Raw genomic sequence first — 14,246 nt, 5'->3', positions numbered from 1 at the left:
AAAACTGACGTGTGGGCCCACGGTGGTTAGGTTAAGACTTAACAGAAAATGATAAGGATTAAATAAGGGCGTGGGGCCCATACGTCAGCGGCTCTGGGGAGGGTTAGCTGGCCGTGATTAGTGCTAATCACGCGGCCACGTCGGCTAGTGACGCCGGCGACCATGGCGACGGCGGGACCTCGCCGGAGTTGCTCGGGATGGCGCTACAGCCCGCGGCTGGTCGCGCTGAGGGCACCAAGAGGGAGCCCGTGCTCCCGCGCATCTAGTGGCGCACGCAGCTGGGCACAGGGAGGCCGGGGTTCGCCGGAAACGGGCTCCTGGCGGCGGCCGGAGTTCGGGCGTCGGGCATTTCGACGCTGCTGCTCACAAACGAGGGAGCTGAGGCGCTGGAGGGGCTCTACGGGTCGCGGCAAGCACAATGGGTGCACGCCCATGACCAAATGGTCACCGGGGTTTCGCCGGCGACGAGCCCGTGCGGTGGAGCGTCTCGGCTCCGGTAGAGGGGGCGGCTAGAGCTCGAAATCGGACATGGGGTTAGGGGGAAACGAAGCAAGGGCTCACGGGGATCATGCAGGGAGGGTCAGCGAGCTCGGGGAAGTACGAACGGCGGCGAATCGACGGCGACCATCGGCGGCGGTCGAGGACGAAGACGATGGCGTGGAGGCGATGCAGGGCTTCCCGAGGGGCTTGGCTCGGTGGGGAGGAAGAGGGGATCGAGGCAGAGCTCCCTGGGGCGTCGGTGAGGCGTGGGGGTGGCGGTGGCCGCGAGGGAGCTCGTCGGTGGCGGTGGCTCCGTTCGGTCCGGGCGGGAGAGAGGGCACAGAGGAGGGAGGGTCGAGGGGGAGAAAGTGAGCGAAACGGTCAGCGGGATCGGGACGGCCTGCGGGAGTCGTCCACGCGTCCAGGGGCTCGTCGGCAAGCAGGAGGTGGCCGCGCGGCCGTGCGCATGCGAGCACGCAGCTGCTTCGGGGCGAGGGGAGGAAGACGACGGAGGGCTGCAGTGGTGGGCTGGGCCGGCTTCTGCAGCAGGCCGCACAGGTAGGCGCCAGGTAAGTACTCTCTCTCTCTCTGTTTCCTCTTTTCTATTTTCTACAATTTGTTTTTGATTTGATTTAAAATATCAAATCATTTAATAAAATTCTAGAAACAATTATGGGTGCTTTCTGAATTATTTCAGTGACCCTTAACAATTTCCAACATTTATTTGAACATTTAAATTATTTATAGTATTTAAATGCCCAAAGTCAAATACAATATGGTTTACTCAAAAATCCAAAAATGTCTTGGAAAAATATCCATCATCTCTGGAAATGGTTTTCACCCTTTTCCATTAATCATGAACATTTTTGCAAACCAATTTGGGTTCTTTGAAAAATATTTTGAAGTTGAACCTATTTGCATTGCTTTGGTGCTAGGGCTTGGTCCTCCCATTTCAAATTTCATGAACTTCAAACATGATGCATGAATGCCTTGATGCAACTAATGACAGACAAATTCTAGGGCTGTGACATGGATCCAGATCCTCATATGAACATCATTGTGCTAACACTTCCGTTTCACAGGGAAAAGCTAAGGCTTATGAATATGTGCATTATTCTTCGAATCATTATGTTCATAAGAACTTGATGAATTTCTCTGCTTATTCATATGCTTACTCTAACCCCTCTTCTATGAAACAAAGTGGACTGGCTTCTATGCCTTCTTTCTCATATGGAGCTCGTAGAATGATGAACTCTTTGCCACCCCTCCAGATCTGGGTGTTGAAGAAAAATAACTAATCTCTTATGCAGGGTCAGGTCTCCAGACGAACTTAAACGTCTGAAGAAATTGCTGGAGACCTGAATGTGCTTGAAAGGACGCAAGCTAACATGAAGAAACGAATATTCATTTCTCACATCCTTATATTGCTATTTCTGTTGTATTGTTTGATGACACTCAAATCTTATGAATTTGATGTCATATTCTTCACTGATGAAGTATATGAGTTCGTAAGATGCACTAATTCATCTAAAGGATGATCAACCCAAAGCTACTGAGTGGGCCCTCGACAGTGGATGTCCAAATCACATAACCGGTGACAAGAACTTATTGATGGATACTGCTTTATCTCAATCGCATCTGAAGCATATCACCTACACTGACAAAGGCAAAAGCAAGATATTGGGTCTAGGTAGGGTTGCGGTCTCAAAGGGTCGACACATGGACAAAGTCATGCTTGTAGAGTCCTTAGGATTCAACCTCATGTCTGTCTCAATGCTTTGTGATCTGGATATGGTTGTTGTCTTTGGCAAGTATTGTTGTGTTGTGATCATGGAAGCTGACAATTCCAAAGTCTTCGAAGGCTTTGGGAGAGGAGACTTCTATATTGTTGATTTATCTATAGGACCACAATCTTCCAGATGTCTACTTGCAAAAGATTCAGAAGGCTGGTTATGGCATCGATGACTAGGTCATGCTGGCATGAGGAACTTGCACACACTCGTGAATAAGAAGCACGTCATTGGCATCGAGAGTGTCAAATTCCTCAAGGACCATCTATGTGGAGCTTGTGAGGCTGGAAAGATGACCAAGTCCAAGCATCCCTCAAAGACTATCATGACTACCACTCGTCCATTGGAATTGCTTCACTTGGATCTCTTCGGCCCTACTCATTGTGCCACATTCACTAATGCTGCATCTTCATATGGCTTTGTTATTATTGATGACTATTCTTGTTACACATGGGTGCATATCATCACTTACAAAACTGAAGTGCAGGAAGTCTTCAAAAGATTTTCCTCGAGGGCTTCATCAAACTTCGGTGTGAAGATCAAACACATTAGAAGTGATAATTGGACTGAGTTCAAGAATACAGGTCTTGATGACTATCTTGATGAACTTGGTATTACTTACGAGTTATCTACTACTTATACTCCTCAGCAGAATGGCGTCGTGGAGCACAAGAACATGACTCTTGTTGAGATGGCTCGCACTATGCTTGATGAATACAAGACGCCTCCTCACCTCTGGCCCGAGGCAATTGATATTGCGTGCCACATCATCAACAGGGTATATCTTAACAAATTCTTCAAAAAGACCTCATATGAACTCACTGACAAGAAACCCAATGTGAGTAAATTCAAAGTCTTCGATGCTAAATATTGGATTAGAGATACCCATCACAATTCTAAATTTGCACCGAAAGCACCTAAAAGTTTTATGCTTGGTTATGAAAATGACTCACACACCTACAGAGTATTCAAAACCGTACACCACAAGGTTGTTGAAACTGTAGGTGTGCGGTTCGATGAAACTAATGGCTCGCAAAGAGAGCACCTACCTCCTGTGCTAGATGAAATGTCACCTAAGGAATACATCAAGTTCAAGGCTACTGAGGATGTCATACCTAGCAAAGAATCTGCTGAAGAAGTCATTCCAGAATGTGAAGAACATCATGTTGGCGCACCTGAGGAAAATGGCTCTGAAGAAAATGATGAGCCCACTCAACGTCGTCAACCCGCTCATCCTCGCGTTGCAAATGAAGTGTAGATTGAGAAAATCATCGACGACATCAAAGCACCAGGCCCTCTCACATGCTCAAGGGCTTCACATTTGTCTAACTTTTGTGGGAACTTTGCTTTTGTCTCTATCACAGAGCCCGCCAAAGTAGATGAAGCATTTCTGGAGCCTGAGTGGATTCAAGCGATGCAAGAGGAACTACATCAATTCGAGCTCAACAATGCCTGGGAACTTGTCAAGCGACCAGACCCAAGCAAGCACAATATCATCGATACCAAATGGATCTACCGCAATAAGCAAGATGAAAATGGCCTTGTGGTGGGGAATACGGCTCGTTTTATAGCTCAATGCTATAGACAGGTTGAAGGAATTGATTTCGATGAAACTTTTTCACATGTTGCCAGACTTGATGCTATTCACATATTACTGGCTTATGCTAGCCATCATAATACCATATTATATCAAATGGATGTGAAAAGTGCATTCCTCAATGGTAAGCTTGAGGAAGAACTATATGTTGCTCAACCCCCAGGTTTTGAAGATCCTAAGCATCCTGACACAGAATTCAAACTCAATAAGGCCCTCCGTGGACCCAGCTGTCAGCCTCTCCATGTAAAGTACTCTTCCGATGGAAGTCGTTCGTTGACCACATTGACCACGCTGCACTGAGAGCACCAGGGCGGTGGATGACAGCAAGGCCTAGGAAGGGGAAGACGCGGAGCTGGGGAATACGTGGCAGTGGATGCCCAGGGTTCACTAGTTTGGCTTTGGTGTGAGGCTACCGTCGCCGCAGAATAACAGGGGGTGTGGGTGAGTAGAGGGATGGCTTGGCCAGCGGTGGGAGTAGTAGGGGCGGTGAGGCCTCCGCGGCAACACAGCCGACCATGAGAGGCAAGAGAAGGCGGCATGACCGGCGCTGGTTTGGGCGACTGGAGCAAGAAGACAAGAGGTTGAAGAAGCACTACGGCCGTTGGATGGACATCTTACGGTCACTTGAGCTAGAATCGTTCATATTGACTAAGTTGACAAAGCCCTCCATCCACGTCAACTTAATAGGCCCACAAGTCAGCCTCCCATATGGTGGGTCCTACCTAGCAGGGGGATTATTCATTTTTTTTGTCCATAATAAGGAGGCACTTCCTTGCGTCTAAAGATATAGCTGGTGGGTCCGAGCTGTCAGCGGGTGCAACGTTTTTTTCGCGAAATACAGGGGCCCTTCCGGTGGGTCCCAACTGTCAGGTGGAGGAATCATTATTTTGTGTATAATAAGGAGACATTTCCTTGTGTGCAGCCATGGACCCAGCTATCAGCCTCTCCACATACAGTCCACTACCGATGTATTTCATTCGTTGACCATGTTGACCATGCCGCACCGAGAGCACCAGGGCGGCGGACGACAGCGAGTCCTACGAAGGGAACGACAAGGAGGCGGGGAAGACATAGCAGTGGCTGCCCATGCGGTGGGGAGTACGAGGGTTGACTAGTTTGGCTGTCGTCGCTGGAAAATAACATGAGGTGTGAGTGAGTAGAGGGATAGCCAGGCCAAGGGTGCGAGTATGGTGGGGCCGTGAGGCCTTCCCGGCAGCACAGTCGGCCACGGGAGGCGGGAGCAGGTGGTTCAGCCGGCGCTGGTTTGGGCGGCTGGAGCAGGAAGATCAGAGACTGAAGAAGCACGATTGCCGTTAGATTAACATCTAACGATCTGGCGCTAGTAGATTCGATTGTTGACTAAGTTTTTTTAGAAACTTTTTGTACGCATGAACTTAGTAGGCCCACAAGTCAGCCTCCAAATCTGCGGTAGACAATTTAGAGCCCATTTGCTATTTCTTTAAAAATTTGCAGCCCATTTGCTAATTCTTAGGTAATTTATTACAGCCCATTTTCTACCCAGGACCACGGTAAAAAAGTTCAACCATACTTTCCATATTTTGGTGGAGTCTGAACTGTTGTAATCCCGAAATGATAAACATTTATTTCTTAAGAACTTATTGATTTGCCAAAAAATTGTTTTGTTTTTTTAAGCAAATAAGACGTGGGACAATTGAGTTGGTTTAAGGGAAAACCAGTGGTAAAAAAATCAGCACTGGGAGGGAAAACAACAACAAAAATAAGGTTGTAAATATGAAAAGGGAACTTCATGTATTTTCAACATAATGATACGTGTATATGAACTAGTAAAACTATAGGTAGAGACTAGAAAAGGAAGTAGGACATGGCATTGCAAGAGGAATATAGAACTTGACTGTGTGTTTGATTCAGTAAAACTACTGCCTGCGGATGTTCTAAGACGAATTATAACTAACGCTGGCAGGCTAGAGGCCAGTAGATACCTGCTGGATCTTTCTGCCCTGTTGTCGTCATGGGTTGGGCCTATTCAAAACAAAACCAAGCCTGGGCAGTCTACAGCCTAGTTGAAACTTGCTCGACGTGAAAAAACAATATACCTGCTCAATAAATGAGAGAATTCTGCAAGTACAGACTGATAACTGGGATTCAGTAGGTATATTGTTCTTTCATCATGATAATAAGTGCATGCACTTGTTTCAAAAAAAAAGGAGAACTGGGTGTCGGTGGGAACGACACCTATGGGATCACAAGAATCCCTACTATGGTTAGCGGGGCGCGGGGTCGTGAGAAGAGCGGATCTAACAGGTAGCACACGGTTCCTTTATCCAGGTTCGGGCCGCGAGGATGCGTAAAACCCTACTCCTACTTTGGTGGATTGTATATTTGTGTTCTTGAGCTAGCTATGGGGCGTGAGGAGCTCCAAAAAGCCGAATCCTTCTCCTGGTCGCCTCGGGCCTCCTTTTATAGAAAAAAGGGGTTGCCACAGTGGCACACAGGAGGTGGAAAGGGTACAATGATGCGAGGTTATCCCTCGCATTACATGACAAGGCACATTTAATGCGTCTTGCTTAGGTGTCTTTGCTTTATCGGGTACAGGGGAGAAACCTGTCTCGTCCGTCACCGCTCCTTGTTGTGTCGACACGCGCCCTGGCCAGCGAAGCCTGTGATGCCACGTAGGTAGGCAGGCAGCTGAGGTGGCGCAGTGGTGGGTCTTCATGAAGATCTGCATGCCGCCACGCAGGTGCCTGCCCAGCTGGTTGGCTCGGCAGCTGCGTGCATGCGGTGGTGAAAGTTTAGTCGGCATGGGCCTGATGGTGGCCCTGCAGGTGTCCTCGGTAAGGGCCTTGCCGGGGCCCCGGCAAGGGTCTTGCCGAGGCGCCTGCTGTCATCCTCGGCAAGGCGCTTGCCGGGGGCCTTGTGGTCTTCCTCGGCTAGGATCCCGCCAAGGGTTGTCGTCTCCTTAGTGCGTATCTGATCTTGAATGTCTTCACGAAGATCTGCATGCCGCCACGGGGATGTCTCCCGAATCCTAGCCCTTTGGGGGCAGTGGACTCAAGGGAGATTTGCTCCGTAGGCGCGGGACGAGTCGCCGTGGCAAGGGTCTTACCGGGGCTGCTAGAACTGTCTCCCGGCAAGGATCTTGCCAGGGGAGTCCGCTTTGTCCCCTTTGCTCTTCGTGGTCTTGGCGTTGGCGTCGTAGTTCTCTTGAGCTTCGGTCTTACCCTGGCTCACCTCCCTTGCCTTGCTTGGTGTGGTGGTGCCCGTGGCTCAGACTGCCCGTGCACAGTTATAGGGGTACAAAAAGTGTACCCCTCTTTTTGTACAACGACAAGAGCCCCCGGGCCTGGGCCACACATAAGCGCAACGCGTTGTTGGGCTAGGCCCAAAAACAGTGCGCGGGCAGGCGGGGCGGTTTTTACCGCGGTAAGATTCTTCGCGCGCTGCACTTCCCACGACTCCCGTGCATGGCGCGGCGTGGGGAGGTGCATGTGACGTGGGCAGCATGTGTGGGGTTGGTTCCTGCAGGCATGCGTCACACCACAGTTAATGTGAAAGGAGGCGGCCTGTGTTTTCCCCCATAAGAAAGGAATAACCGCGGGTGCGCTGCTCACTTTCTCCTCTTTCCTCGTGCCTTTTGCAATCTCAGAGACGTCGTTTCCTATCTTCCTTCCTTCCTAAGCTTCCGCTGTCGCCCACTGTCGTTGCTTCGCCATCCCCCTTCCTCAGCCCTCTAAACTTCTTGGTCGCCATGGCGCCCAAACCCGTCAAGGGCAAGGGGGTGGCTAAGGGCGCTGGGACTGTGGAGCCGCTGGAGAGCGCGCTGTCGGGGGACCGGACAAAGTCTGCCTTTTTCTTCCCCTCGACGGTTGATGTTCAAGAGCTCCGGGCCTCCTTCAGGCCCCTATGGGGAGCGAAGACGGGGGGGAGAGAATTCGGAACACCCGGCGACATTATGCCCCCTTTCTCCGATTTCTTCTGCGACATTATGCACACCTTCGGCTTTCGCCTCTTGGATTTTACTCCGAATGCGGTGGCGTGCATGGCTTTCTTCGCGCATCTTTGCGAAGGCTTTGCCGGGGTGCAACCCAACACGACGCTCTTCCGCCATTACTTCTTCCCTCGGATCCAGCCGGGAGGTGCCGTCTTTGGTTGCGTCACCTGGATCCCAAGATCCAAGGGGGAGTACCCAGACGGTGCCGTGAAGGAGAGGTGGGAGGAATGGCATGGCTGGTGGTGCTGGATTGAGGATGAACGATTGGAGCGATTGGAGCGATGTCGATGCCGCCGACGGGAGGCTCACTGTTGCCACTACTAGGATTCTTCGGCTCACCCGGGCCGGACTCACCCTTGAGATGATCTGGGCGGAATTCATTCGTCGCCGGATCGCCCCGTTGCACAACAAGGGGACGCCAGCTTGGCTCTTTACAAATCCGGCTGACATTATGCGACCCCGCCCCGGCCTCGATCACAACTTCACAGTGCTGGCGCATGCCCACTTCTGCCAGTGGCTTTTCCAGCTTGATGTGGGTCGCGATGGCGAGGTCGAACGGACCGGCAAGGCTGCGAGGGCTGCCGCAATGGTTGGCAAGGCCCTCAAGGGGCCGTTTTTCAAGCTGCCAGCGGGGGTGGTCCCGTTGTGCAACAATTCACGTCGGTCCGAGATCATTTCTATGATGCCGGACTGTAACGCGCACGGCCCTGTCCCGAGCTGGAAGGAGCCGAAGGATGCTGATGTGCAGCAATTCTTTGACACCCTGATTGAGGTATATGTCAATGCTGACGCCGAGCGGTGGCTTGTAATGGACACCACCCAGGCAGAGCTGGACTACATCGCCACTAGGGCGAGGGAGGCACAGCTTTCCATGGAGGCCAGCAACGCCGGGGGTGTGGAGGACAAGGCCGCAACGGCTGCGGAGGAAGAGGAGCTCACCCGGTGGGCGGCAGCCTCCGGGGAGGTCAGCAGCGCCGACACTGGAGCTCCGCTCGTCGAAGACGCGGCTGACGAGTCGTCGTCAGAGGAGGACGTGGCGGCGGGCTCGACGCCAGCCAGGGGAACAGGGCGAATCATGCGGCGGGTTGGCTCCGGCGAGCCGGTCCGGCCCGGTAGGGCTACGCGGCCTCAATTGACCCTGGAGGGGTCTGGGTGTCACACAAGGGCCACGGCAGCCAAAAGGCTAACGAAGGCCGCTGAGAAGAAGAAGACAACAACCCCTTCCTCATCTGGGCGTGCACAAACCCCGCCGTCTTCGCCTCCTCCGGCAGATGTCGACTCGGATGTTGACGCGGAGGTCACTTTTGATCTCAGGCCTCTCAGCCCGAAGAGGAAAAGGAAAGTGGTGGAAGAGGAGGAGGTGGATGACGAGTAAGTACTCCATCCTTACTGCCATTTCCATTCCTCTGAATTAAGTCACTCATCTTGATCCGTTTTTGTTTTTGCAGGGATGCAGAGACGTTGGCCCAGAGGGTGAAGAGGGCGAAGGCCTCGGCGAGCAGTCAGCCCCCAGCTGGGGCTTCAAAGACGCCACTGGTGTTGTTGAGCAGCCCGGACAGCAGCCCCCGGCACAGCCCCTAGTGTAAGTTCGTCACCCTCCTCTTATTCGACATGTGGTAGGCATTCGATGCTATGGTGTTGACCTTGTCGGGTTTGCAGGAGGGGAGCGGCAGCAGGAGGAGCCACAGAGGGCTACCCCCAACACACCACCCCCATCGACTACGCCGCCGCGAGGGGCGTCCCCGGCAAGGGCATCAAGCACGGAGCCCACACCCATCGAGGAAGAGGTGAACTTGGGAGCTGGTGGCTCTGCCACGGCACCAAATGCTGGCGGGGAGGGGACTTCTGCTTCACAGCCTGGCACTGGTGAGTCGCTTGTCCTCCGTCTCTATTTTTCCCTTATTCTTTTTATTGGCTTCAATGCTCCCATTACTACCAGGCCCTCCTTCAATAGGTATGGAGGGCGTGGATACTGTTGTTGGGAACATTGCTGAGGAGGCCGCCAGGGATGCTGACGAGGTCGCCGCTGATGAGGCCGCCAAGGATGCTGCCGAGGACACAACTGCGGGGGCCGCCAAGGCGACCGGCGAGGCTTCTGCCGAGGGCGCCAACGGTGGGCCTGCCGGGGAAGCCGGCAAGGCCACTGCCGAGGAAGAGGTGGTTGATGATCAGCCTCCCTCCTCCTCAACCTCAGGCCCCGGCAGATATCTGAAGGTGGGCGACGATCTTTTCGTCCATCTCCCAGGGGCGTCAAGTTCCCGGGCGCCCGCCGAAGGGGAAGTCTTTGACGGTGAGGTGCTTGCCGCCACTGGGCTTGAGGTTGTCAATGAGCCGGGCGTTGGCGGTGATGGTTCTCCAGAAGAGCAGCTTTTCCGTGCTATGGGGGCCAACTTCCGAAAACTCCAGGCACTCTACCGTGTCCGTCTGGACAATGTTAAGTCCAGGACAGCAACGGTGGACCAAGCGGAGGTGGATTTCAAGGCGCGCGTTGCTGAGACGCAGACCTGGTTCCACCAGACTCGCGAGGAGTAGAGGGCCTTTCAGGAGGAATTGGCCAAGCGCAATGTCGAGCTCACCATGAAGATGGCTGACATCAAGAAGGCCCAGGAAAGGCGGCGAACTTGGCGGCCGCGGCCGAGGCCGTCCGGAACCATCATCAAGCCGCACAGGATTCCCAGGAAGAGGACCTCACCGTGCGTGAGGCGAAGCTTGCCGCAGCGCTCCGTGGCAAGGATGAGGAGCTTGAGGCCCTTGTCGCGCGGCGGACTCGCGAGCTGGAGCAGAGGCACAAGGAGGCACTCGGTGCCCAGGCTCTGGCCCATGCCGGTAAAGTAAGGGAGTTGGAGGTTCGCAGGACAAGCTAAAGGAGCAGGCCCTCAAGCTGTCCAACGAGAAGAGCACGCTCAACAGCGCCTTGGTGGAGGCACAAGGAGCGGTCATCAACAGGGCTGGGGAGCTCTCCGAAGCACAAAACTCCGTCAGAGATCTCAAGCTGAAGCTGGAGGATCTCGAGAAGATGTTGTCGGAGAGCAGGGCTCGGGAGGAGACCTTGACCAGGATTCTGGAGGAGGAGAAGCACCTGCGGGCAAACGAGGCCGCCTCCCACCAGGATTATGTGGCGGGTGAGAACAGATGGATCAGCCGTCTGGAGGACGTCGCCGGCAGGGTCATCTCGCAGTTGGCCACCACGGGGATGCCAAATGTGAGGTACGCCCCTGAGCGCAGCAGGACCGTCAACACCAAGCTGACCCTGTTCTTCGAGGGCGTCCTTGGAGCCTTGGCTTATCTTCACTCCAACCGAGCGGCCACGTTGGCCGGGGAAGCCCGGCGACTTTGCCGGGGGGTCATGACCAAGGTCCTCACCAAGATGGCGTACTGGAATCCCGACCTCGACTTCGATGCCGCGATGGATAGCTTGCCAGATGGTATTGACCTCACGGTGCTCAAGGAGTGCATCAAGCCCGTCATCAGCAGCATCGACGAAATCATGAGGTTGGAAGGCCATCGCCGGGATTAGGCATCCCATTCTTCACCGCCGCTGCAGGTTCACGACCAAGACAAATTTCATCTTTAGTTAGAACCGCATCAATGATGTGATGTAATATAACTTTGCAGTACTCTTAATTTCATGCACGTTATTTCCCCGTTCAATTCCTCTTTGTATGCGTGCCCTACATCGATTGGGTAGGCTCGCCAGCGCGGAAGCCCCTAGCGGCGTTTTTCGGACAGATCCCCATGGGCCTGCCGGGTACGCATACCGCCGGACGAGCCACCTTTCCGTTCTGAACGCGGCCGCTCGAACTGTCGAGCTTGACTTGAGTCAGAATCAAGAGCGTTGTTGATCGTGGAAGGCTACTCTGCCATTCTCGACGTAGCCGCTTGAGCTGTTGAGCGGACTCGAAACAGGGCAAGGGCGTTGCCGATCGTGGGAGAGCCCCCTAGCGTGCAGGTTTCTCATACAAAGGCGTGACATCTCTGGGGGGAATAACCTCATATAAGAAGGATAGAACAAATAAGGGTTCAGTGCAACTTAGCTTCTGTTTGTAGTCGCTCGAGCGCTGATCTTCCGGCCTCCTTCCCTCTCCAAGAGCCACGAAGACGAAGGACTGCTGGGCTGATTGCTAGAGCCAATTCTCAAAACTGCGCCCCCTACCTGGCGCGCCAGAGATGTCGGTGGGAATGACACCTATGGGATCACAAGAATCCCTACTATGGTTAGCGGGGCGCGGGGTCGTGAGAAGAGCGGATCTAACAGGTAGCACATGGTTCGTTTATCCAGGTTCGGGCCGCGAGGATGCGTAAAACACTACTCCTGCTTTGGTGGATTGTATATCTGTGTTCTTGAGCTAACTATGGGGCGTGAGGAGCTCCAAAAAGCCGAATCCTTCTCCTGGTCGCTTCGGGCCTCCTTTTATAGAAAAAAGGGGCTGCCACAGTGGCACACAGGAGGTGGAAAGGGTACAGTGATGCGAGGTTATCCCTCGCATTACATGACAAGGCGCATTTAATGCGTCTTCCTTAGGTGTCCTTGCTTTATCGGGGACGATGGAGAAACCTGTCTCGTCCGTCGTCGCTCCTCCTTGTGTCGACACGCGCCCTGGCCAGCGACGCCTACGATGCCTCGTAGGTAGGCAGGTAGCTGAGGTGGTGTTGTGGTGGGTCTTCACGAAGATCTGGATGCCGCCACGCAGGTGCCTGCCCAGCTGGTTGGGTCGGCAGCTGCGTGCATGTGGTGGTGGAGGTTTAGTCGGCGTGGTCCTGATGGTGGCCCTGCAGGTGTCCTCGGTAAGGGCCTTGCCGGGGCCCCGGCAAGGGTCTTGCCGAGGCGCCTGATGTCATCCCCGGCAAGGCGCTTGCCGGGGCCTTGTGGTCTTCCTTCGCTGGGATCCCGCCAAGGGTTGTCGTCTCCTTAGAGCGTATCTGATCTTGAATGTCTTCACGAAGATCTGCATGCCGCCACGGGGATGTCTCCCGAATCCTTGCCCTTTGGGGGCAGTGGACTCAAGGGCGATTTGCTCCGTAGGCGCGGGACGAGTCACCGCGACAAAGATCTTGCCGGGGCTGCTAGAACTGTCTCCCGGCAAGGATCTTGCCGGGGGAGTCCGCTTCGTCCCCTTTGCTCTTCGTGGTCTTGGCCTTGGCGTCGTAGTTCTCTTGAGCTTCAGTCTTACCCTGGCTCACCTCCCTTGCCTTGCTTTGTGTGGTGGTGCCCGTGGCTCAGACTGCCCGTGCACAATTATAGGGGTACAAAAAGTGTACCCCTCTTTTTGTACACCGACAAGGTATTGCCGGTCTGGTGCCACATCGCGTGCAGGCCGCACTCCGACTGTATCTTGCGACGCATCCACGTGCACCTTTTGAACGCCCTGGAGTTGCGCTGGAAGAAATACTTGCTTAGGCCACTCGGTGTGATACCTGAAGTATTGTCAAATACAAGTTTTAGCTTATGTAATTGGCATTTTCATAACATTTTTTGCATGTTGAAGTCACTTGTTTCACTTTTTATTAACTGTAAAATTGCAATTGCTTCACTAGGTCTTTGTCAAAACAGAAAATAGAGCTATAAACAAAGGAATATGTTTGTCCAAGTAGACGGCCGATCGGTGTCGTACCTAGAAGTTTCTCAGGATGGGTGTGGCATATGTCATGCTCGCTGTCGATGGTTGGTATGAACAAATCGAAGAGAGGGTGAGATATCCCGCTGTCAGCACTCACCTTGGCCTCAAGGTGCTCGATCAGCTCCTAATCTATGGGATTGAACTTGACGCCAGCTGGCAGCACCGACCAATCCTTCTTGGACTTGCATCGGTTAATTCCAGTTACATGATACTCAATGTATGATCAATCGACTGTTTTAAGTGAATGATGAAAGATTTCGACAGATACGTGGTACTCAAAATCTGAAGTCCACAATACCCAAACATGCTGCCAAGACTCTTGTGTCACCGCACGCGCAGCGTGTTGTCACATCACTTCAAAGTGAGGACATGATGAATATTTGACCGACGTATACTAGTACTGCTACTGTACTACTTACTAGTCGTATTTAGTGTCACATTTTAATCATAGGTTTAACTAACAAAATGTCAATGCATGTCACTGAAAATTATTCCATTGGAAACTATGTTCAAATACGAATAAAACGATATAGTTTTTTGGGACATGCATTAACATTTAGTTAGTGAAATTTATGGTCAAATTTGACACACATTACGAAGGGAACCAATAAACCAGGAGGGAGGTAGTAGTACGAGTAGCACAATATATGGTATAGAGGACTAGTACAAATTTAGAAATGGAGTAAGAAGTTGCATGGCTGTACAAACTTTGTAGGCTACATGAGTAATACAAAATATAATTCCCATTGGACAACAGTTTCACCAACAAGTACGCACTTGGAGCCTAATTG

The sequence above is a fragment of the Triticum dicoccoides genome, chromosome 2A, assembly GCF_002162155.2.
Source record: "Triticum dicoccoides isolate Atlit2015 ecotype Zavitan chromosome 2A, WEW_v2.0, whole genome shotgun sequence".
In the NCBI taxonomy this organism is placed as follows: Eukaryota; Viridiplantae; Streptophyta; class Magnoliopsida; order Poales; family Poaceae; genus Triticum; species Triticum dicoccoides.
Note: the sequence above shows the minus strand (reverse complement) of the source record.